Source organism: Mauremys mutica, unplaced genomic scaffold, assembly GCF_020497125.1.
Source record: "Mauremys mutica isolate MM-2020 ecotype Southern unplaced genomic scaffold, ASM2049712v1 Super-Scaffold_100046, whole genome shotgun sequence".
NCBI lineage: Eukaryota > Metazoa > Chordata > Testudines > Geoemydidae > Mauremys > Mauremys mutica.
Genome location: NW_025423257.1, coordinates 4,700,400 through 4,725,854, shown reverse-complemented (window position 1 = coordinate 4,725,854; position 25,455 = coordinate 4,700,400). Strand labels below are relative to the sequence as shown.

General features: G+C 56.7%; 1 non-coding gene across 1 annotated transcript; it reads left to right on the top strand.

Moving 5' to 3' along the window:
- The first annotated feature begins 17,458 nt into the window (after positions 1 to 17,458).
- Positions 17,459 to 17,546, top strand: TRNAN-GUU. Its single transcript has one exon. It is a non-coding gene; the product is annotated as a tRNA-Asn (tRNA).
- Positions 17,547 to 25,455: the final 7,909 nt, after the last annotated feature.

Genomic DNA, 25,455 nt, shown 5'->3' with positions numbered 1-25,455 from the left:
GTCAAAACAGGTATTAGGACTATAAGAACATGTTTAGACTTCATTAAATGCTTGATAGTTTCTGCCTGGGTTAATATCCGACTAGTTGCATTGTGAGCCTCTGTAAATCACCAGACAGGAGAGAGACTTTACCTAGGTGAAGTGCTGATTGACAACCGAATGCATTACACCCTGCCTGGCAGGAAAGGTCCATCCACACCAGAGAGACTATTATGGGACCTTAAAGACGACACAACACTGTTGTTGTGCTCTTGACTTCCCATTAGCTGAGCTGGCATCTCAGAGCACGTGGCAGGAAGGGGATGAAAAACCCCCATACAAAAGGAACTGATCTGTATGCTGCTTGGACTCGGGGCGGGGGGGGGGGGGTTTACGCATCAGCAAGAGATCCCCAGCTGCCTAGCCGGGGTTAGTCCTAAAGAAGATATAGAGCTTGCTTATTACAGAAGCTTCTATTACCTTTTGAAATCTAAGACTGCAACTCGTCTGCATCTATAGGATTAGCTGCTTTAACTTTGTAAACAACTCTCCTTTCCTTTTAAATAAGTCTTAATACAGGTTATGACAGGACTGGCTACAAGTGTTGTCTTTGTTGGGAGATCTAAGATTCAATTGACCTAAGGAAGTGACTGGTCCTTTGGGACTTGCAGTAACCTGAACATTGCTGTGACTCGTGGGGTAAGGCAGTGGTTCTCAACCACGGGTCTGGGGTTGGGTAACCAGGGCCGGAGTGCAGGAGGGGTGTGGGATGCGGCAGGGGGCTCAGGGCAGGGAGCTGGGGTGTAGGAGGGGTGTGGGATGCGGCAGGGGGCTCAGGGCAGGGAGCTGAGGTGCAGGAGGGGTGTGGGATGCGGCAGGGGGCTCAGGGCAGGGAGCTGAGGTGCAGGAGGGGTGTGGGATGTGGCAGGGGGCTCAGGGCAGGGAGCTGGGGTGCAGGAGGGGTGTGGGATGTGGCAGGGGGCTCAGGGAAGGGAGCTGGGGTGCAGGAGGGGTGTGGGATGCGGCAGGGGGCTCAGGGAAGGGGGTTGGGGTGCAGGAGGGGGGTGGGATGAGGCAGGGGGCTCAGGGCAGGGGGTTGGGGTGCAGGGGTGTGGGATGCGGCAGGGAGCTCAGGCTGCCACCCATCTCCAGCACAGCAGCGCCCGCGCCCCAGAACCCGCCTTGTCTCCTCAGACAGAGGTGAGTGACGGAGGATGCACAAGGGGTCCGGTTCGGGCAGGGAGAGGGATAACAAAACACAGCCTCTGGGAGTCACCCCGCAGGAAGTGACGGTGACAGGCCTTGTGGTGGCAGTAAAGGGGGAGGGGAGGGCATGGGAGCACCACCCTCAAAGGCAATGCTGGAGACCCAGTAAACTCTGAAGGGGACTGAGAGTCTCCCAGGGCCCCACAGCCTGATGGGATCTGTCCAAAGTCCCCCCCACTTCTTTTCTTTCATTCCTTTATATCCCCAACGTGGTGCCTGTGGATGCCACAGCGCCCGCCAGGGCGTCTAAGAGCACCTGCGTACTGGCCGGTGAACAGAAATTCAGCGGCATTTTGCTGGCAACGCCTCTGGGTGTGTGTCATGGGTCAGGAGAAGTCAGTGTCCAGTCCTGTGGGGCTGTGCTCCTGGCTCATACCTCCAGCACTCACTGCTGCCCCTCCCTTACCAGCTGCACTGTTCAGCCAGCCCCAGACCTCAGGGAGGTCACTGCCCCCCCTCCCCACCCCAAACCTTCAAACAGGGACATGGTGCACCAGTGCCAATCAGAGTGCACTAGTGTAAATTCTGTCTGTACTAAGGGTTTGCACCAGTGCCTAAAACACCAGGGTGGCAGAGACCTTCAGTGCCCAAAACAGCAGTACGGTGGCACTAGAAATGGGATCTATTTCTAGCTCGGTCACAGACAGCCTGGGTGACCTTGGACGCATCAGTGTTTCTCCTCCCAACTTTAGTTTCTTTACCCAGCTGCCCACTCACTGGGGTCTCCTCTCTCTCCAGAGCTGCTCACCACTACAGTCTGTGTGGGTGTCCCCAGAGCTAAGGCAGTTCAGCTCGGGAATAGTCTTACAAGGGGGGCTGGGGAGTCTCTTTCCCTGGAAGTTTTTAAGAACGAGTAGGACAAAGCTCTGTCGGAGATAATCTACATATACTTGGTCCTGCCCCGGCAGAGAGAGCTGGACTTGATGACATCTTGAGGTCCTATCTAGCCCTACATGTCTAGGATGTGATGATATATATATATATATATATATATATATATATATAAACACAACATACAGAGTAAAACCCACCACAACATAATGTCAGGTAATTCAGGGGGAAATAAAACACAACCTACACTCCACAGCATAAAATGACAATACAAAGGAAAAGAAAGCAACACGATGCAAACGACGACATCCTAGGACAAAAGCACACAATGGAAAATAGCTCAACTCAATCCAACACAGCACAGGCACCAAACAAGCGGAGGCAAAACAATGAACCATAAAACTGCTACACAACATGGTGCGATCACAGTTCCAAATGGCACCATGCAAATCAGCTCAGCGTAGAACAGGACACAGCACAAAAGAGAATTATTTCAATGTAGGCCTGGAAGGGATCTTGAGAGGGCGTCTACTCCAGCCCCCTGTTACGAGTCAGGACCAAGTATCCCTAGACATTCCCAGACTGCTGTATCTCTAACCTGGTCTTAAAAACCTCCAATGAAGGAAATTCCACAGTCTCCCTTGGAAGCCAATGCAAGGCAAGCACAGGCCAAAACAACGCTGCACACACACATGCTGGGCTTGGGGTTAAGGGGAGAGGCAAGAACTCAAACAATCTGGGTTCAGTTCCCAGTTTTGCCCCAAATTCTCCATGCAAACTTGTTCGACACCGGCGGCTGGCCCATCCCCGCTGACTTGGGCTCACACGGCTCAGGCTGTGGGGCTGTTTAATTGTGGTGTCCATGTTCCGGCTGGGGCTGCAGCCCAAGGTCTGGCACCCTCCCACCTCGCAGGGTCCTACAGCCTGGCCCCAGCACAAGCCCAGACATCTACACTGCAATTAAACAGCTCCTTTGCCTGAGCCCGTGAGCCTGAGTCACCTGGCATGGGCCAGCTGGGGGGTTTTAATGGCAGGGTAGAGATACCCTTGGTGTCTGTTCAGCACCTGTCACAATGGGGATCCTGATCTTGGTCAGTGTCTGTGCAGAGTCCTGCGCAACAGGGGCCTGACCTCAGTCGGTGTCTCTGCAACTCCCAGCATTACAGGATCCCTGATTTTGTTTGGGGTCGCTGCAGCAACTGGCAAAATGTGGGGGCAGGATCTGTCAGGGTCTGTGCAGTGCCCAGTACAGTGGTGGGGCGTGATCTGGGTCGGGGTCAGTGCAGTGCCAGACCCAACGGGGACACAGATCTCAGTCGAGGTCTCTGAAGTGCCCAGCACAATGGAGGAAGCGGTTTGGGTCGCAGTCGTTCACTGCCTGGCACAAGGGGGGGGGGGGCGCGGGGCTGTGATCTCGCTCCAGGTCTCAGTTTTGCCTGGCACAATGTGGGGTCTGATCTTAGTTGGGGTCTCTGCAGCACCTGACAGAACAGGGCCACACTCAGTCACACACCTGGGGGGAAAGGGGCGAATCTCCCCGGATTTTATAGCCCGGGTGAGACACTGAGCGAGAAAAGGGGCAGAACTGGAGAGAATTTGTATCGGGACGAGAGGCAAGTAGCACCAACAGGGACAGGATCCAATTAACCCCCCGCCCCCCTTCGCCCGCCCGCCACTTCCCCCCCCCCCCCCGGCGTCCCACTGACCTTCCCCCCCCCCCGCAACTCCGGCTTCTCCCCCCCCGCCCGACACCCCCCCTCCCCCCAGGGACCCCCCCGCCGGGCTCCCCCCATCCCAGGGGGGGGGGCAGATCCTGCTGCGGCTCCGCTGGGGCCGAGGCGGCTCCGAGGCTTCTCCCGGGTTCCCCGGGGCAGAGTCACGTTCCCGCCCCCCCAGCGCCCCCCCCCGGGGTCTCTCACTCCCCGGGGGCTCCGGGCGGGGCTGGGGCGGGCAGAGCCCGGGGCTGCCCGGGGGGCGGGGCCCAGCTGGAGAACCCCCCCCCCGGCCGGGCCCCCCCACACAGACCCGCCCCCCCGGGGAGCAGCAGCGGCTCAGCCCGGCCCGGCTCAGGCGGAGGCGGCAGCAGCAGCTTTGTTCTCCCGCCCCCAGCGGGGCTCGCACGGAGCATGCGCAGTAACAGCTGCTGGATCCCTCCCTTCCCCGTTGCAGCCTCTCCCGATTCCAGCGCGGGGGGAGGGGCGGTGTGAGGGCCCCCGGGGGGAGGATTTTACGGTTGAAGGGGCCGGAGGGGGGGGAGGGGCAGGTGCTTCCGGCCCGGCCCAGGGCGGGGGGGGGTATCGGGCCCAGGTGTCTGTTCCCCGCCCCCCGCTCGGCTCTTACCGGTTCTGCCACGCGCCCGGAGCCTCCCGCCGCGGCGGCCGGAAGTGACGTACCAAGCGGGGGAGGGGGGGAATGAGTCACGTGACTGGTCAGGTGTAACGACAGAAACAGCCCCCGCTCCGGATCCGCTTCTTGGGCTGCACTGAGCATGCGCAGCCGAGCGGAGCCTGCGCAGTAACCGCCGCTGTGGCCGCTGCCCGCTCGCTGCCCTCACCGCTCCCGGCGCTTCGCTGCCCGCTCCCCGGGGGGGTGAAAAGCCCCGGGGGGCAAATCGCAGCGGGGGGGAGGGGCTGCCAGGGGCCGAGCGGGGAGAAATTCACTGGCCGGGGGGGGTTGAGCTGCTGCAGGGGGCGGGGGGGGAGCCGCTGCCAGACCCTGTGCGGGGACAAACCCTCGTTTGGGGGGGGGAACAGGGGCCCCTCGGGCCGAGCCCCCCGCTGCGCGCGCAGATCCGGGGGGGCCGGGCGGGGGGGCACCGGCTGTCTCGGTTCTGCCGCGTGTCAGCCCGGGGGGGGGGCGGGTTCCCGGGGCTCCAGGCACCGCCCCCCCCCCCCCCGCCTGTCCGAGCCCCGACCCCGCAGCGCCGCTCGGTCTGTGCCAGCGCTGCGGGGCGGCCCCTGCTCCGGCCGGGAGCCCGAGTGCGGGACACACCGGCCAGACCCCCCCCCCGCCCCCCCCGGCTCTGCCTCCCGCCCCGGGACTGTGGGAAAGTGTCTGTGTCCGTGTGAAACCCCCGCAGCCCCTTCCCCTGCCACAGCGCCGAGCTGCCAACTCCCCCCCCCAGCCCGTGTGTCCGCACCCCCCTGCACCCCCATCCCCTGCCCCAGCTCAGAGCCTGCCCCCCTCACTCAACCTCCCCATAGCCTGCAACCCTCCCGCCCCCCAACTCCCTCCCCGAGCCGGCGTGTCCGCACCCCCCTGCACCCCATCCCCTGCCCCAGCTCAGAGCCTGCCCCCCTCCCTCAACCTCCCCATAGCCTGCAACCCTCCCGCCCCCCAACTCCCTCCCAGAGCCCGTGTGCGCACCCCCCTGCACCCCCATCCCCTGCCCCAGCTCAGAGCCTGCACCCCTCCCTCAACCTCCCCATAGCCTGCACCTCCCGCTCCCCAACTCCCCCCCCGAGCCCGTGTGTCCGCACCCCCCCTGCACCCCATCCCCTGCCCCAGCTCAGAGCCTGCCCCCTCACTCAACCTCCCCATAGCCTGCCCCCCTCCCGCCCCCCAACTCCCCCCCAGAGCCCGCGTGTCTGCCCCCCCTGCACCCCCATCCCCTGCCCCAGCTCAGAGCCTGCACCCCTCCCTCAACCTCCCCATAGCCTGCAACCCTCCCGCCCCCCAACTCCCCCCCCGAGCCCGTGTGTCCGCACCCCCCCTGCACCCCATCCCCTGCCCCAGCTCAGAGCCTGCACCCCTCACTCAACCTCCCCATAGCCTGCAACCCTCCTGCCCCCCAACTCCCTCCCAGAGCCCGCGTGTCTGCACCCCCCTGCACCCCCATCCCCTGCCCCCGCTCACAGCCTGCCCCCCTCACTCAACCTCCCCATAGCCTGCAACCCTCCTGCCCCCCAAGTCCCCCCCGAGCCCGCGTGTCCACACCCCCCTGCACCCCATCCCCTGCCCCAGCTCAGAGCCTGCCCCCTCACTCAACCTCCCCATAGCCTGCAACCCTCCCGCCCCCCAACTCCCCCCCCGAGCCCGCGTGTCTGCACCCCCCTGCCCCAGCTCAGAGCCTGCACCCCTCACTCAACCTCCCCATAGCCTGCACCCCTCCCGCCCCCCAACTCCCCCCCCCGAGCCCATGTGTCTGCACCCCCCTGCACCCCCATCCCCTGCCCCAGCTCAGAGCCTGCCCCCCTCACTCAACCTCCCCATAGCCTGCAACCCTCCTGCCCCCCAACTCCCTCCCAGAGCCCGCGTGTCCGCACCCCCCTGCACTCCCATCCCCTGCCCCAGCTCAGAGCCTGCCCCCCTCACTCAACCTCCCCATAGCCTGCAACCCTCCTGCCCCCCAACTCCCTCCCAGAGCCCGCGTGTCCGCACCCCCCTGCACTCCCATCCCCTGCCCCAGCTCAGAGCCTGCCCCCCTCACTCAACCTCCCCATAGCCTGCAACCCCCCCGCCCCCCAACTCCCTCCCAGAGCCCGTGTGTCCGCACCCCCCCTGCACCCCATCCCCTGCCCCAGCTCAGAGTCTGCCCCCCTCACTCAACCTCCCCATAGCCTGCAACCCTCCTGCCCCCCAACTCCCTCCCAGAGCCCGCGTGTCCGCACCCCCCCGTACCTCAATCCCCTGCCCCAGCTCAGAGCCTGCCCCCCTCACTCAACCTCCCCATAGCCTGCAACCCTCCTGCCCCCAACTCCCTCCCCGAGCCCGTGTGTCTGCACCCCCCCGCACCCCCATCCCCTGCCCCAGCTCAGAGCCTGCACCCCTCACTCAACCTCCCCATAACCTGCAACCCTCCCGCCCCCCAACTCCCTCCCCGAGCCCGCGAGTCTGCACCCCCTGCACCCCAATCCCCTGCCCCAGCTCAGAGCCTGCCCCCCTCCCTCAACCTCCCCATAGCCTGCAACCCTCCTGCCCCCCAACTCCCCCCCCGAGCCCGCGTGTCCGCACCCCCCCTGCACCCCCATCCCCTGCCCCCCCATCCCCTGCCCCAGGTCAGAGCCTGCCCCCCTCACTCAACCTCCCCATAGCCTGCACCCCTCCCGCCCCACAACTCCCTCTCAGAGCCCGCGTGTCCGCACCCCCCTGCACCCCCATTCCTTGCCCCAGCTCAGAGCCTGCCCCCCTCACTCAACCTCCCCATAGCCTGCAACCCTCCCGCCCAACTCCCTCCCAGAGCCCGCGTGTCCGCACCCCCTCCTGTACCCCAATCCCCTGCCCCAGCTCAGAGCCTGCACCCCCCACTCAACCTCCCCATATCCTGCAACCCTCCCGCCCCCCAACTCCCCCCCAGAGCCTGCACCCCAAACAGGGCGAGATTAACCTTTTGTGGGCCCGGTGCTAAAGATATTTGTGGGTCCCCATGGGGGAAATGGGGACATGGGGCAGGAGGCAGAGTCCTCAGAGTGAGGGGCTGACTGGGGGCAATGGGAGATGGGTCATGGCACGGCAGGGACAGCCCCACTCCACCCAGCCCAGTACAAGGGCACTGTTTACAAACCGGGAGCTGCCAGTCCCACCCTGTCCAGCCCAGCCCTGCACTGCCATCGTGCTTCTTCCCCTTGGGGGCAGGCCCATGCTGCACCATGCTACCCCCTGCCCAGCACCCCTCCGGCTCCCTACGCCCAGCGCCGCACCACCCAGAGACCCCCACAAACCCCCTGCCCGGCACCCCTCCGACTCCCTACGCCCAGCGCCGCACCACCCAGAGACCCCCACAAACCCCCTGCCCTGCACCCCTCCGAGTCCCTACGCCCAGCGCCGCACCACCCAGAGACCCCCACCAACCCCCTGCCCTGCACCCCTCCGGCTCCCTACACCCAGCGCCGCACCACCCAGAGACCCCCACAAACCCCCTGACCAGCACCCCTCCGACACCCTATGCCCAGTGCCGCACCACCCAGAGATCCCCACAAACCCCCTTCCCGGCACCCCTCCGTCTCCCTACTCCCAGCGCCACACCACCCAGAGACCCCCAGCAACCCCCTGCCCAGCTCCCCTCCGACTCCCTACGCCCAGTGCCGCACCCCCCAGAGACCCCCACAACCCCCCTGCCCGGCACCCCTCCGACTCCCTATGCCCAGCGCCGCACCACCCAGAGACCCCCACCAACCCCCTGCCCGGCACCCCTCCGACTCCCTACGCCCAGTGCCGCACCACCCAGAGACCCCCACCAACCCCCTGCCCAGCACCCCTCTGACTCCCTTCGCCCAGCGCCGCACCGCCCAGAGACCCCCACCAACCCCCTGCCCAGCACCCCTCCGACTACCTACGCCCGGCGCCGCACCTCCCAGAGACCCCCACCAACCCCCTGCCCAGCACCCCTCCGACTCCCTACGCCCGGCGCCGCACCACCCAGAGACCCCCACAAACCCCCTGCCCGGCACCCCTCCGACTCCCTACGCCCGGTGCCGCACCACCCAGAGACCCCCACAAACAGGGCTGGCTCTAGGTTTTTTGCCGCCCCAAGCAAAACATTTTTTGGCTCCCCCCCCGCCCCCAGACATGAGCCCCCCCCGCCCACCAGTGCCCCCCACTCACACCCCCTGTTGCCCCAGCACTGGCCTCCCCCACAAATGTGGGATCCGCTACCAGCACACTGCAGCCGAGCCCTGGCCCAGCTGCGACTCTGTCCCCATGCGGGTGGAGCTGCTGGGCGGCGCGGAGCGGGAGTACTTCCAGGTGGCGGCGCGGCTACGGGGCGGTGCGGAGAACACGGCCCCCTCCCTGGGCTTCGCAGCACTGCTGGTGGCCAAGGTGGATCAGTTCGCGCTCACCGCCCTCACCCTCGACATGCTGGCGGCCGAGGACCTGGAGAGCCCCCTGGACCTGCTGCTCTTCAGCCTCACGGTGCCCTGGCCCAGCCCCGGCAGGAGGGAAGGTGAGGATCTCCGGCTGGGGGGCTACCTGCTCAGCACAGACGAGCCCAGCCGGCCGCTCACCTCCTCACACACTCCATGAGCCCCTCGCCGCCATCGCAGCCCGGGCTCGGCTCCAGGAGACCCCGTTTCCCTCCCTCCCCGGCTCCTCACACACATTGGGTAGGGCCGCCCAGAGGATTCAGGGCAAAGCAATTTTGGAGGCCCCTTCCATAAAAAAAAGTTGCAATACTATAGTAACATGTATTTGGAAATGTAAAAAATAACTAGTGAAAATTAATTTGCAATAATTTGAAAATACACCAAATACATTATTTAAAAACATTAAATGCTTTACTGGTCTGTATACATTTGCAATTACATAATGGGCTGTCGCTGGGTGATGGTGATGGTTGGTGCCAATGGGCTGTCACTGCCTGGAGGTGGTGCTGCTGTTGCCCAGGGCTGGGTGGGGAGCTGGGCTCTGGGGGGTGCCCGGCTCACAGGGGCTGGACTCAGGACTGTGGGGAGATGGGGTCGGAGGTTGTCTGGCTCAGAGGGGCTCGCCTCAGAGCTGGGGGTCTGGGGGGGGGGGATGGGGTTGGAGGGTGCCCAGCTCAAAGGGGCTGGGCTTGGAGATGAGGGTCAGGGCTGTGGGGGATGGGGTCGGGGGGTGCCCGGCTCAACGGGGGCTGGGCTCAGAGCTGGGGGTCTGGGGTGAGGGAGATGGTGTCGGGGGTGCCCAGCTCAGAGGGGCTGGGCTCAGAGCTGGAGGTCAGGGCTGTGGGGGGAATGGGTACAGGGGGGTGTCCGGATCAGAGAGGCTGGGCTCGGAGCTGGGGGTCAGGGCTGTGGGGGGAATGGGGTCAGGGGGGTGTCCGGCTCAGAGGGGCTGGGCTCAGAGCTGGGGGTCAGGGCTGTGGGGGGAATGGGGTCAGGGGGGTGTCCGGCTAAGAGGGGCTGGGCTCGGAGCTGGGGGTCAGGGCTGTGGGGGGAATGGGGTCAGGGGGGTGTCCGGCTCAGAGGGGCTGGGCTCGGAGCTGGGGGTCAGGGCTGTGGGGGGGATGGGGCCGGGGGGGTGCCCAGGTCCGAGGGGCTGGGCTTGGAGCTGGGGGTCAGGGCTGGGCCTGGGGGGTAATGGGGTCGGGGGGTGCCTGACAACCACCTCCCTGAGACCCCCCAATCCAACCCCCCCTTCCCTGGCCCCTGACCGTCCCCCCCCCAGAACCTGTGCCCCCTGAGTGTCCCCGGGACTCCCTGTCCCTTAGCCACCCCCCGGCCCCAGCTGCTTACCCCCGGCTCACTGCGCGCCTCGAGGAGCGGCCCTGCCCAGCGAGGCAGCCGCGTGGCTCCGGCGGGGGCTGAGCTCTTCCCCGCTCAGAGCCGCGTGGTGAGGGGGCGGGGCTGCGAGCTCCGGGCTGAGATCAGCTGCCCCCGCTCGGCCCGGAGCTCGCAGCCCCGCCCCCTGACCACGCGGCTCGGGGGGGGGCGGAGCCCCCCCCCCCCCCCCCCCCCCCGGAGCCGGGCGGCTCCTGCGCTGTTTAGGATCCGGGCGCGAACAAGCGGAGGAGGAGCGGCTCGTCTTCTGCAGCCAGGCGGGGCCGCGCTACCGGTCAGGGGCCATCCCTCTCCCCCAAGCGGAGCCGGTAGCGCGGCCCTGCCCCGGCTGCAGGGGATGGGCCGCTCCTCGGCTCGCAGCGGCAGGATGAGCTGGGGCCCCAGCCTTTTGCCGCCCCCTATATTTTGCCGCCCTAGGCACCAGCTTGTTTTGCTGGTGCCTAGAGCCGCCCCTGTTGTCAAAGGCTTTCTGGAAATCTAAGTACACTATGTCCACCGGATCCCCCTTGTCCACATGTTTGTTGACCCCTTCAAAGAACTCTAATAGATTAGTAAGACACGATTTCCCTTTACAGAAACCATGTTGACTATTGCTCAAGAGTTTATGTTTTTCTATGTGTCTGACAATTTTATTCTTTACTATTGTTTCAACTAATTTGCCCGGTACCGACGTTAGACTTACCGGTCTGTAATTGCCAGGATCACCCCTAGAGCCCTTTTTAAATATTGGCGTTACATTAGCTAACTTCCAGTCATTGGGTACCGAAGCCGATTTAAAGGACAGGTTACAAACCTTAGTTAATAGTTCCGCAACTTCACATTTGAGTTCTTTCAGAACTCTTGGGTGAATGCCATCTGGTCCCGGTGACTTGTTAATGTTGAGTTTATCAATTAATTCCAAAACCTCCTCTAGTGACACTTCAATCTGTGACAGTTCCTCAGATTTGTCACCTACAAAAGCCAGCTCAGGTTTGGGAATCTCCCTAACATCCTCAGCCGTGAAGACTGAAGCAAAGAATCCATTTAGTTTCTCCGCAATGACTTTATCGTCTTTAAGCGCTCCTTTTGTATTTTCATCGTCAAGGGGCCCCACTGGTTGTTTAGCTGGTTTCCTGCTTCTGATGTACTTAAAAAACATTTTGTTATTACCTTTGGAGTTTTTGGCTAGCCGTTCTTCAAACTCCTCTTTGGCTTTTCTTATTACACTCTTGCACTTAAGTTGGCAGTGTTTGTGCTCCTTTCTATTTGCCTCACTGGGATTTGACTTCCACTTTTTAAAGGAAGTCTTTTTATCTCTCACTGCTTCTTTTACATGGTTGTTAAGCCATGGTGGCTCTTTTTTAGTTCTTTTACTGTTTTTCTTAATTTGGGGTATACATTGAAGTTGGGCCTCTATTATGGTGTCTTTAAAAAGGGCCCACGCAACTTGCAGGGATTTCACTTTAGTAACTGTACCTTTTAACTTTTGTTTAACTAACCCCCTCATTTTTGTATAGTTCCCCCTTTTGAAATTAAAGGCCACAGTGTTGGGCAGTTGAGATGTTCTTCCCCCCACAGGGATGTTGAATGCTATTGTATTATGGTCACTATTTCCAAGCGGTCCTGCTATAGTTACCTCTTGGACCAGCTCCTGCGCTCCACTCAGGATTAAATCTAGAGTCGCCTCTCCCCTTGTGAGTTCCCGTACCAGCTGCTCCATGAAGCAGTCATTTAAAGTATCGAGAAATTTTATCTCTGCATTTCGTCCTGAAGTGAAATGTTCCCAGTCAATATGGGGATAATTGAAATCCCCCACTATTATTGGGTTCTTAATTTTGATAGCCTCTCTAATTTCCCTTAGCATTTCATCATCACTATTACTGTCCTGGTCAGGTGGTCGATAATAGATCCCTACTGTTATATTTTTACTAGAGCATGAAATTTCTATCCATAGAGACTCTATGGAACCTGTGGATTCGCTTAAGATTTTTACTTCATTTGAATCTACACTTTCTTTAACATATAGTGCCACTCCTCCCCCTGCACGGCCTGTTCTGTCCTTCCGATATATTTTGTACCCCGGAATGATTGTGTCCCATTGATTGCTCTCAGTCCACCAGGTTTCTGTGATGCCTATTATATCTATATCCTCCTTTATCACAAGGCACTCTAGTTCACCCATCTTATTATTTAGACTTCTGGCATTTGTGTACAAGCACTTTAAAAACTTGTCCCTGTTTATTAGCCTGCCTTTTTCTGATGTGCCAGATTCTTTTTTATGTGACTGTTTATCATCTGATCCGGCCCTTACATTATACTTCTCATTCCTCTGCTCCTGACTATAACCTGGAGATTCTCTATAATCAGACTCTCCCCTAAGAGAAGTCTGTGTCCGATCCACACGCTCCTCTGCAGCAGTCGGCTTTCCCCCATCTCCTAGTTTAAAAACTGCTCTACAACCTTCTTAATGTTTAGTGCCAGCAGTCTGGTTCCACTTTGGTTTAGGTGGAGCCCATCTCTCCTGTATAGGCTCCTTCCATCCCAGAAGTTTCCCCAGTTCCTAATGAACGTGAACGTGAACCCCTCCTCTCTACACCATCGTCTCATCCACGCATTGAGACTCTGAAGCTCTGCCTGCCTACCTGGCCCTGCGCGTGGAACTGGGAGCATTTCTGAAAATGCCACCATAGAGGTCCTGGATTTCAGTCTCTTCCCTAGCAGCCTAAATTTGGCTTTCAGGACACCTCTCCTACCCTTCCCTATGTCATTGGTACCTACATGTACCACGACCACCGGCTCCTCCCCAGCACTACACATAAGTCTATCTAGATCCCTGGAAAAATTATGGAGCAGGTCCTCAAGGAATCAATTCTGAAGCACTTAGAGGAGAGGAAAGTGATCAGGAACAGTCAGCATGGATTCACCAAGGGCAAGTCATGCCTGACTAACCTAATTGCCTTCTATGATGAGATAACTGGGTTTGTGGATGAGGGGAAAGCAGTGATGTGTTATCTCTTGACTTTAGTAAAGCTTTTGATACAGTCTCCCACAGTATTCTTGCCAGCAAGTTAAAGAAGTATGGGCTGGATGAATGGACTATAAGGTGGATAGAAACCTGGCTAGATCGTCGGGCTCAACGGGTAGTGATCAATGGTTCCATGTCTAGTTGGCAGCCGGTATCAAGTGGAGTGCCCCAAGGGTCGGTCCTGGGGCCGGTTTTGTTCAATATCTTCATTAATGATTAGGAGGATGGCGTGGACTGCACCCTCAGCAAGTTTGCAGATGACACTAAACTGGGAGGAGTGATAGATAAGCTGAAGGGTAGGTATAGGATACAGAGGGACCTACACAAATTAGAGGACTGGGCCAAAAGAAACCTGATGAGGTTCAACAATGACAAATGCAGAGTCCTGCACTTAGGACGGAAGAATCCCATGCACTGCTACAGACTAGGGACCGAATGGCTAGGAAGCAGTTCTGCAGAAAAGGACCAAGAGGTTACAGTAGACGAGAAGCTGGCTATGAGTCAACAGTGTGCCCTTGTTGCCAAGAAGGCTAACGGCATTTTGGGCTGTATAATTAGGGGCACTGACGGCAGATCGAGGGATGTGATCATTCCCCTCTATTAGACATTGGTGAAGCCTCATCTGGAGTACTGTGTCCAGTTTTGGGCCCCACACTACAAGAAGGATGTGGAAAAATTGGAAAGAGTCCAGCAGAGGGCAACAAAAAATGATTAGGGGGCTGAAGCACATGACTTATGAGGAGAGGCTGAGGAAACTGGGCTTGTTTAGTCTGCAGAAGAGAAGACTGAGGGGGGATTTGATAGCTGCTTTCAACTACCTGACAGGGGGTTCCAAAGAGGATGGATCTAGACTGTTCTCAGTGGTAGAAGATGACAAAACAAGGAGTAATGATCTGAAGTTGCAGTGGGGGAGGTTTAGGTTAGATATTAGGAAAAACTTTTTCACTCAGAGAGTGGTGAAGCACTGGAATGGGTTACCTAGGGAGGTGGTGGAATCTCCTTCCTTAGAGGTTTTTAAGCTCAGGCTTGACAAAGCCCTGGCTGGGATGATTTAGTTGGGGATTGGTCCTGCTCTGAGCAGTAGATTGGAGTAATTGACCTCCTGAAGTCCTTTCCAACCCTGATATTCTATGATTATATGATTAGATGCTCTAATAGTCTCTTCTGGCCATAATTTCTGAAAAACCGAGTGTAGCTTTGGGAGCAGCGTCTGATGTTTCCCTGTCTAGCCGGCTTGCTGCCTAGAACGAACGCTCCTTGAATGGGGTGATCCACAGGGAGCAGCTCAAACCTCCAAAGTGCCTAGGCAGGGGCAGGACATTGGCACAGCAAGGGAGGGTGTGGCAGTGACATCACAAAGGCCTTTTGCAGGACCTCAGACTATTGGTCCAAGGTGGTGGGGAGGTGGTGACCTCACAGAGCGATGCTGACATCAGACAGGCAGGACCGGGGCGAGGGGCCAGGGAAACCTCAGAGACCCCTGTGGCTTTGCTTCAGCAAGTCTCCTTCTCCAGGTCTCTCTTTGAGGACTGAGAGAGTATTCGGGTTCACGGACGTGAGCGCCAGGAGGAACCTCTTTCGAGTTTCCTCCTTCCCTTTTAGTGATTTAACTAGAAAACAGCCGTCCCTGTTTAGAAGGTAAGAGCCTCCTCGAGGTTTGAAACCTGTTCAGTCTGATCCATCTGGTGAGAGCTGAATTCTAGGCATGGAAAACACGAGCTTAAGGAGGCAGAATTTTATTCCACACCTGGGATTTTGTCCCTTAGAATCACTGGGGATACTGGGGTTTGTCCTTTTTGTTTTACCTTTTCCTCCCTCCCTCCTTTCTCTTTATCTCTTGCTTCTTTTGTCCTTTCTCCTGTTCCCCTCCCAACACCAGGAGGTAGGGGTGTGTGTGTGTGTGTGTGTTGCGGGGGAGTGCTCTGCAGCTCCCACTGTGGGAGGTCCACACAAAAACGTGGGGCTGAAATAGAGCTCGGGCAGTGATCCCATTAGTGACCTGGGCCATCCTTTGGGCTCTCTGGTGAGAACCCTCAGCCTCCTGTCCTCAGTCTCTACCCTGATTGGCTGAGCAGAGGGTTATTGACAGGGAGGAGACTCAGGTCCTTGTTGTTCTCTTTTAAGACCAAGGAAATAAGTCAGAACCAGTTCTGTGTTTGATGGATTTTGCTGCTTCTCTGCATTAATGGTCTCTGAGCAGTTCATGATTCTCTCTAACATTGCAGTTCTCCTCAAATACTTGCTGAATAATTCCTGTGCACTGTTGTTGGTCTGGAGCTCATCTGAGAGCACTTTATTCAGGTCATTCAATGTCTGAAATTCAAGATCCGATGGTTAGTTTGAAAATCAGGGCTCTTGGGTCCTATTCCCAACTCAGCCACTGACTGGCTGTGTGACCTAAGACAAGTCAATTCTTCTTTCTCACATGTAGCTTCTCCCTCTTTCAAGTAGGGATAATAATGATCCGCTCCTACCTAGCTCAACACACTCACTCTTCCCCAAGACACACACACTGTCTATCCCCACACACACACAGTCTCCACACTGCAGTTGAAAAGCAGCTGGCAATCTAGTAGGATGCCGCTGGAACAATGGGATCGAGAAACCTGCATCACTGAAAGTGCAGCCATGGAGACACCACACACCAGCCTTGCCTAGCAGGGGCAGGGGGGCGAGAAGGGACGTCATCCGAGCTCCCTGCATCCAGGTCACTTTCCTCAGCCGGGCTGCGTCAGGGGAGGGGAGAGAGCAGCAGCTTCTGATGCTCCCCTCACAGCCCAGCCCAGGTGGGGAAAGTGACCAGGACGCATGGAGCACATAGTGCTGCTCCTCGCTCCCCCCAGCCTCTGTGGGGCCACGGAGGAGCATTGGGGCAGGGGAGAGCAGTGAGCACCTTTGCACGGCCACATGGTGCCCTTTGACCCCCTGGAGCCCTGGGCGGCTGCCGGGGGCCCCACCCCTAAGGCCGGCCAGGCTCCCCAGCACGAACAGCAGAGACACAGGGAGACTGGCCACCCACTGAGCAGAGGTAGCCTGGGCGGCTCGTAATGGAGGCTCGGGGGGGCTCAGCCTCCCCAAACCTTGCGTCGCCAAGGGGGCAGTGGGGCCCATGACTAGGGGCCCTGGCCAAATTGGGTCCCCCTGGGAAAGTCTCCCCCACGGTGGCCCCAGGGCTGGAGGAGCTCCCACTCCCTGCTACGGCCCGGGGGCTGCAGCAGGGGCACAGAGCGTCTCTGGTCTCGGGGCCGCAGCGGGGCTGGGGTAGAGGAGTGACAGGGTGGGGCCAGTGGGGGAAGGGGTGGAACAGAGGTGACAGTGGGTGGGGCCGTGGGTGGAAGGTGTGGAAGGGGGCGGAGCCACACACAGAAGTGGGGGGGGGGTCATGGTTCTGGTGCTGGGGCCCCCGCACTTGTTCTCCCTTTCCCTGGGCTTTGGCATCACTAGCCCCTGCTTAGCGAGTAGGGGTCAGTGGTCCCCAAAATGTGGGGCGTGACTCCTAGGGGGACACAGGAAGATTGATGGGGGCACCTCAGGGCCTGAGCCAGCCCCCATGGAGGGCAGGGAGGGGGCCCCACTCAGGCCCACTCTGTCCCAGCTCTTCCCCAACCCCACCCTCAGCCTGGGCCCCTGGCTCCCAGCCCGGCCTCGACCCCCTTACCCCCGTCCGCACCCCCCTCCCCAGCAAGCAACGGCCCCACTCCCAGCCCCGGTTCTCGACCGCGGCTTCCAAGGGGCCACAGCCATGGGTACGAGGGCGCAGTGTGAAATGTTTGGGGACCACTGGGTTAGGGTGACGTCCTCATCACTTCTCTGCCGTCCAATGAAAGCGATTCCTCACCCACCCACCCCTCCGTCAGGACGGCCTAGGTACGTTCCGCTGCCCTTCACTCGTACAGGAAGGAGAATAACATTTCATTCCACTCAATCCTAAAGTGATTTGTTACCCACCACCATCCCAAACTGGTCATTTTGGGGAAGTGGCCCCATCATGCTGCATAGCTAGGCAGAGTAGGGGTGTCTGTGCAAACACGGCCTGTTCCTGAAGTCTTCCCCCAGCTCCTCACTAGATGTGAGGGGGAGCTCATTCAGCCCCTCCTTACGCTTAGTATTTAAATACTCCTTAGTGGCCCTATCTCTGCCGGCCTTAGATTTCTCCTCCTGTCACTATCTTAAAAGCTCAGATGAGGTGGCTGAGTAGTGAAGGTGATGGACTGTTAATCCATTGTGCTCTGCACGCATGGGTTCAAATCCCATTCTCATGGGCTGCATTTAGTCTTCACTCTCCTTTATAGACAACCATCTCCCCCCTTGGTACAATGACAGATCAAACAAGGTTGCTTCCTGCAAACAAAAACCTTCTCAGAATCTCAACTGCCCCTCCCCCCAACTTGCTTCAAATAAAATGTCTAAATCCCAGATTTCTAAGAAAATTCTCTAGTCCTGCATTTCTTAGTTTTTATCTCAAAGGGAACAGCCTCATAATCTCCCCCAAACACCCTGGGACCTCCCCAAATAATTAAAATACCCCCAACCTGAGCAAGGCCACAACAGTGAACCAGAGCTAGTGTCTAGGCCAAGCTGTTCTGAAGGAGACAACTCAACCATTTTCTCCCTGCTTCCCTTGGCAAAGTCTGACTGGGAAAACAAAATTCCCCAAACTGAAAATTTTCTGCTGAAAAACCACTACTAGTCTGTTTGGGGACTTTGGTTTGAATGTACTATTATTATTCTCTTCTGATTTCTGAATCAGTTTTGTCATCCAGGTGTATTTCCAGCTGTTGAGTTGTGGGGGAGAGAGGCCAACTCATAATGTCTCAACCCCACCTTTCATAGTTTCTTCCAACTGGCTAGGAAGTACCTTTGCTAGGATGTGAGTCAAGCAGTGCCCATTGTTGCTGTGCTATCTCGGAGACGTCTGCATTGTACACGGTTCCTGGGATGGTCCTTGGCAGTGTGGATCCCTTTAATGGGCCAGCAGCGGGTCTGGCTCCTCCATTGTCACACCTGAAAGGCTGGTGGTGGGCATTTCCCAACCTCATCTCAGTCACACTCACAGAGCAAAACTTCCCAGCCAATGCTACACACACAATCCAACACAATATTAATATTCAACAGACCAAGGCTTTTGAAATGATACCTGACCAGGCAGACTTTGAACAAACTGTATCATCATTGTATGAGATCGGTGAATATGGGGCTTCCAGGGTGCTGCTTTGAGCACAGCGTGCCACACCTGGGCTGACATTGCAGTGGAGACGGACCCTTAGAGTCCATCTCTCCTGGGATAAAGATGGCAGCACGGCTGGCCTGGACCATCTGACGTGGGCTCATGGAGCTAAAGCTGAGAGGCTAAAAACTGTGGTGCAGATATTTGTGTTCACACTGAAGCCTGGGTTTGGAAACCCTCACCCCTCGTGGGGTCTCAGAGGTTGGGCTCAAGCCCATATGTCTGCCCTGTAATTTTATAGTCTTGCAGCCCAAGCCCCATAACCCTGAGTCAGCTGACCCGGGCTTTGCGACAGGTGCCCTGGGTGTGTTAATCGCAGTGTAGACATAACATTAGGTTACGTCTCCAGTGCAATGAAACACCCATGACTGGCCCGTGTTACATTAATCAGGGTCATGCGGCTTGGGCTGTAAAGTTGCAGTGTCCGTGTCTCGGCTCAGGCTCAGTCCCCTGCTCCAGGAGCCCAGAAGGTTGGGAGGGAGTTTAGCAAGTGGAAATGGTAAAACCGCAGGGGAGTATTACCCTGGACTCATGGCATTTCTCCATTGGTCTGTCTGCTCTGGGGCAGGGACAGAAACACATCCTGCTGCTGTTATTTCAAAGGGCAGGTCAGGATTTTCATTCTCAGACACAGTGCACAAAACAGGACTCCACCCTCGGCATAAACTAAACGAGCTGCCCACAGATTCTGGCAGCCACAATGAGCATTTGGTGTGAGAGCTCAGACCTGCCCCTGTCCCAGAGGGACGGGGTCGTCTGTGAAGGGACTGGACCACTGACCTATCAGCTCCTAACTCCCAAACTTTCAGTAACTCTATCATCAGTGCCTGTGAGTGTAATTCAAACCATAAGAAAAACCGCACTAGGCTAGACCGAAGGTCCATCTAGCTCTGAATCTTGTCTTCTGACAGTAGCCAATACCAGGTGCCCCAAAAGCAACTCAGTAAGGTACCACTGGAACTTGAACCCAGGATCTCCTGTATACAAAAGAGTGGTTTTAGCCAGCTAAGCCATGGTGCCTACAGTTGCTGAAGGAATCATGTCTGCACACACCTGACTCTCTGCCAACCTCCATCTGGGCCTGACAAGCTTTGCTGGTGTTTGGATTCAGTAAAGCAGAGGAGCAGGTGAAGTTTTACTCCCAAGGTTCTTTGGACAGGTCTACACTACAAAATTAGATCGGTGTAACTACATTACTCAGGGGTGTAAAAAATTTACCTCCCTAAGCAATGCAGTTATATCAGCCTAACCCCGGTGCAGATAGCGCTGTGCCAACAGGAGGACTTCTCCCAACAACATAGCTTGGGGAGGGGCTTGGTTAGTGAAGATGAAGAGAATAGGTGGCCCATGGCTCTTGCATTTGGGGAGGCTGGGTGTGAGCGCTGGAAGCTCCCTAGAAGTGGGGGGCCCACTGGTGCCCAGACCATGGCACTGCCCCCCCCCGCCCTTCTCCTCTCTCTGAGGCCCCCCCTGTGCTCCCCCCTTGCTCCTGTTTGGCCACTTCCCACCCCCCGCTCTTCCTCTTTGGCTGAGGACTGCTGAGCCACCTTTCGCTCGCTCCTCTCCTCCCCCAAGGCCTTCCTGCCTGCTGCTCGTGCCTCTCCACCCCCTACCACAAGGTCTGCCCACCAGCCGCCACCTCCCTGACCCGTCCCTGGAACCCACCCTGCCCACCACCCACACCTCTGTGCCCCTCCCTGGAGACCCACCCTGCCCACTGCCCCCACCTCTCTGCCTCTCCCCTGAGACCTGCCCTGCCCACTGCCCCCACCTCTCTGCCCCTCCCCTGAGACCCACCCTGTCCACGTCTTTCTTCGGTCGTCTGTTGTTATTCCATGAAACATCAAGAATGGAAATAAAAAGCTGAGTTTACTCCAGGGTGAGGAAACAAAGAAGCCACCAACCCCCCGGCATTGCTGCTTTAGTTAAAGTGTTTTAACTAAACAGCTATTGAATGTCCTCCCTATGCCCCTTGTGTCACCAGAGCACATCCATGCTAGCAGTTCTTGGATGGCAACAGAGAGCAGTGCACTGTGGGCAACTATCCCACTGTGCAACTGGCTGCAGGGTGTTTTGGGAAGGGTTTGCAATGCCTCACGGGCTGGTACAGCATCACATGACGCAGGTTTCTCTATCCCACCGTTCCATGGGCATCTTACTAAATTACCAGCTGCTTTTCAACTGCAGTGTGCGTGGCGGGGTAGAGACTGTGTGTTCTGGGGAGAGACAGTGTGTGTGTTGGGGAAGAGTGAGTGTGTTGAGATAGGTAGGAGCAGATCATTATTATCCCTACTTGAAAGAGGGAGAAGCTAAGGCTGAGAAAGGAGAATTGACTTGTCTTAGGTCACACGGCCAGTCAGTGGCAGAGTTGGGAATAGGACCCAAGAGCCCTGATTTCCAAACTAACCATCGGATCTTGAATTTCAGACATTGAATGACCTGAATAAAGTGCTCTCAGATGAGCTCCAGACCAACAACAGTGCACAGGAATTATTCAGCAAGTATTTGAGGAGAACTGCAATGTTAGAGAGAATCATGAACTGCTCAGAGACCATTAATGCAGAGAAGCAGCAAAATCCATCAAACACAGAACTGGTTCTGACTTATTTCCTTGGTCTTAAAAGAGAACAACAAGGACCTGAGTCTCCTCCCTGTCAATAACCCTCTGCTCAGCTAATCAGAGCACTGCCCCGCAACACACACACATACACACACACCCCACCCACCAGGAAAAAGGACAAAATAAGCAAGAGACGAAGAGAAAGGAGGGAGGGAGGAAAAGGTGAAACAAAAAGCACAAACCCTGATGCTAAGCTACAAAATCCCAGGTGCGCAATAAAATTCTGCCTCCTTTAAGCTCGTGTTTTCCATGCCTAGAATTCAACTGTCACCAGATGGATCAGACTGAACAGGTTTCAAACCTCCAGGAGGCTCTTACCTTCTAAACAGGGACGGCTGTTTTCTAGTAAAATCACTAGAAGGGAAGGAGAAAACTCGAAAGAGGTTCCTCCTGGCGCTCACGTCCGTGAACCCGAATACTCCCTCAGTCCTCAAAGAGAGACCTGGAGAAGGAGACTCGCTGCAGCAAAGCCACAGGGGTCTCTGAGGTTTCCCTGGCCCCTCACCCCGGTCCTGCCAAAGGCCTTTGTGATGTCACTGCCGCACCCCTCCCTTGCTGGGCGAATGTCCTGCCCCTGGCCAGGCACTTTGCAGGTTTGAGCTACTCCCTGTGGATCACCCCACTCAAGGAGCGTTCGTTCTAGGCAGCAAGCCGGCTAGACAGGGAAACATCAGACGCTGCTCCCAATGCTGCACTCAGTTTTTCAGAAATTAGTCGACTTTACGCCCAGAAGAGACCATTAGAGCATCTAATCTGACCCCCTGCATATCACAGGCCTCCTGTAGGACACAATAGCAGGTGAGGTTGGGGGCTGAGGAAGCGAGCGGGCAGGCAGTGGCCGGGGGGGGGGGCAGGTGAGCCGGTGTCTGGCCCCAGCTCACCTCCACTCCGCCTCCTCCCCTGAATGCCCCGCTTCGCTTTCCCCCTCCCCCTGTTAATCAGCTGTTCACACAGGAAGCCTTGGAGGGAAGAGAAGCCGTGTGGCGGCTTCGCGCTCAGGCCCAGCAAGGTGGAGACTGAGACGAGGTGAGCTGGGGCAGGGGGGCTGCCCGCACCGCAGCAGGTAACCCGGGGGGGGGTGCACTGGGGAACCGCTCCCCACCCCAGCTCACCTACCTCCCCTCTGCCTCCCCGGGCCTGAGCACGAAGCCGCCATTTGCTTCTCAGCCCTCCCAGGCTTCCCGTGCGAACCGTCAGGGGCAGGGGTTCCAGGGGCCATCAGGGGACAGGGAGAAGGGGTGGTTGGATGGGGCATGGGTCCCAGGGGGGCCATCGGGAATGAGAGGAGGGATTGGATGGGGCGGCAGGGGGCAGTCAGGGGACAGGGAATGGGGGTGGATGGGGTGGGGGCCCCGGGAGGTATCAAAGAACACAGGGGGCAGGAGTGGGCCACAACCCCCATAGGGGGTGAGGAGGAAACCAGTTGTTAAGATTTTGGGAGCTCATCACTGGCTAGGGGGTGGGAGGCTGAGGAGGCGAGTTGGGGGGCAGTGGCGGGGGCTGAGAAGGCGAGCAGGCAGGCAGTGGCGGGGGGTGGGGGTGAGCCTGCAGCAGGGGAGGGGGGTTGAGGAGGTGAGCGGGGGGTGGGGGGCTGAGGAGGTGAATGGTGAGTCAGTGGCTGACCTGTTCTGCTGATCTGGTCTGGCTCCCAGCCCCTCTCCAAGGGTTGCAGCTGTCTGGAGGTGCTGCCTTCCTCAGTCCCACCTCATTCACTCCACAGGGCAACTGATTACCAAGTGGGAGGAAGATCTTATTCTACTTCTAGCAAAGAGACATTTTTCTTTTACCTTAATTATACTACCTTAGGGGCCCCCTATAACATATTAGCAAAGTTCATTACCGCTGTTTTGGCAGGGCGGTACTGGGGAAGGAGGGTTTGTTTCCACGGGGCGGGCAGCACTTGTGGGGGGATTGTTTCAGGGGAGCTGGGTGACACTGGGGTGGTTGTGTTTCAGGGGGCTGTGTTTTGGGGGGCTGGGTGGTGCTGGGGGGATGTTCGGTGCAGCCAGGGTGGGTTTTGGCCCTCAGCTGTTTTCTTTGCTGCAATATTGCCCTCGCCGCTTTACGAGTTGTGCAGGCCTGGACTAAACCACAGACTCTGGACTCCGCATTCAAGTATCCTGCAGTCTGAACTTCGAATCTGATACATTCCCTCATTGGCTACCATTGTTTGCCGAGCATGGAAGTGCTTCTTGTCCAACAAGGCAGCCAGATTGGGACACGTAGGCATGGAATGGCTCTGAAGGAATCAGCTGTTTCTCTCTGCACTTTGGATCCAAATGGTAAAAGACAGTTGTGCCCAATTTAATCATGGCATCCCTTAGGAGTGTGATCAATGCCACTTAACTAGGGAGCAGCATTCTAAAAATAGTTTACCTGGGCCACAGGTCACCATAGCTTCCATCTCAGGGGTGAAAATCAACCAGCAGTATCTGCAATTTCTACCTGAGTTCTTGTCAAATCTTTGACCTTACTTGGAGTAATTTTACACTTCTCTGGCATAGAATTTTTCATCAATCGTACAACAGATCAGACAGTGAGGTACAACTCCCCCTACTGTGCCCTTTTATTTTTTTATTCTGCTGGCACAGATTAAAATTAGGGACTAAATTCATGTGCGATTTGGAATCCCTGTAAGACAACAAATGTCAGGTCTCTATTAAAAATAGGTATCTTTCTGCAGCTATAGCACATTCAACAAGGATTTCATTTTCTACACATTTGCAGCATCTCCCAGGGGTGAGCTGAACAGAAATGTCACTTCCATTTTTCCCATCTCTACCTAGATAGGGATTGCATTACCCAAATAGGCAAAATGCAGCTGATTAGGAAGGCGATATCTTCAGGAGTGACCTCCTGCAGGGCCTGGGCCACAACGGCTTTGGTAGCCAAATTCATGGGCACTTTGTTTAACTACAAGTGACTCCTCTTCCCAGCCCTTTAGAAAAAATATAGACCAAAGAAGCAGAACAAAAGGGAGATTGGGATGGTGATGAGGAATCAGGGTAAATCAGAGGGATTCCCTATGTTCTTCTGCTGTTATAGAGGAGAAATGACATTTTCCCCTATCCCTGCCCTGTTCCTGCACTTTGTTATAGTTCAATATATTTTAAGTGAGGAAAATGGTAGCAAAAATAGCTGCTCCCCAGCACAACCTGAAGCAACATCAGAGCAACTGGGAATGAAACAATTGGTTTCCGAAGGGGGAACTTGATGACTAACAATGGCTGTGAAATGGGGGAAACAGTATAACCGTGATGCTCAGGGTTTGTTTAGACTAGGGAAAGTGATGGAGTTTAGGTCAGGTCAAGGGGAAAGCTAATGCCAACCCCTGCACCTGGGCTGCATCTGCTCTACAACTAAAAATTTCCTTTTTACCCCAAGATCACTAACTTGAGCAGCCAACGCCATGTACAGCCCTAGTGGATGGAAGGCACAGGTAGTTTTTACCTCAATGTAGCTTGTTGGGTGTGACGATACGGTCCTGGCGGGACCCAACTGAGAGTGCCAGTTCAGGACCAATTGCTTAAACAGGGCAGTTACAGCCCTAGGCTGGGGTTTTTCCACCTCTAAGGCAAACCAAACCAGCCAGCCAAAGAGGAGTTTGGTTTCACACCACTGGCTAACCACAAGTCACACAAGCAATTTCCTTAGACACTCCACAAAAAGAACAGGAGTACTTGTGGCACCTTAGAGACTAACAAATTTATTTTAGCGTGAGCTACAGCTCATTTCTTCGGATGCATAGAATGGAACACACAGACAGGAGATATTTATACTTACAGACACCATGAAAAGGTGGAAGTATGCATACCAACAGGAAAAGTCTAATCAATTGAGATGAGCTATCATCAGCAGGAGGAAAAATTTTTTGAAGTGGTAATTAAGATGATCCATAGGAGGTGTGAGGAGAACTTAACATAGGGAAATAGATTCAACCATTCCCAGTCTCTCTTTAGGCCAGAGTTAATTGTATCTAATTTGCATATTAATTCAAGTTCAGCAGTTTCTCTTTGGAGTCTGTTTTTGAAGTTTTTTTGTTGCAAAATTGCCACCTTCAAGTCTGTCACTGAGTGGTTAGAGAGGTTGAAGTGTTCTCCCACTGGTTTTTGAATGTTATGATTCCTGATGTCAGATTTGTGTCCATTTATTCTTTTGCGTAGAGACTGTCCGGTTTGGCCAATGTACATGGCAGAGGGGCATTGCTGGCACATGATGGCATATATCACGTTGGTAGATGTGCAGGTGAACGAGCCCCTGATGGCGTGTCTGATGTGATTAGGTCCTATGATGGTATCAGTTGAATAGATGTGGACAGAGCTGGCATCAG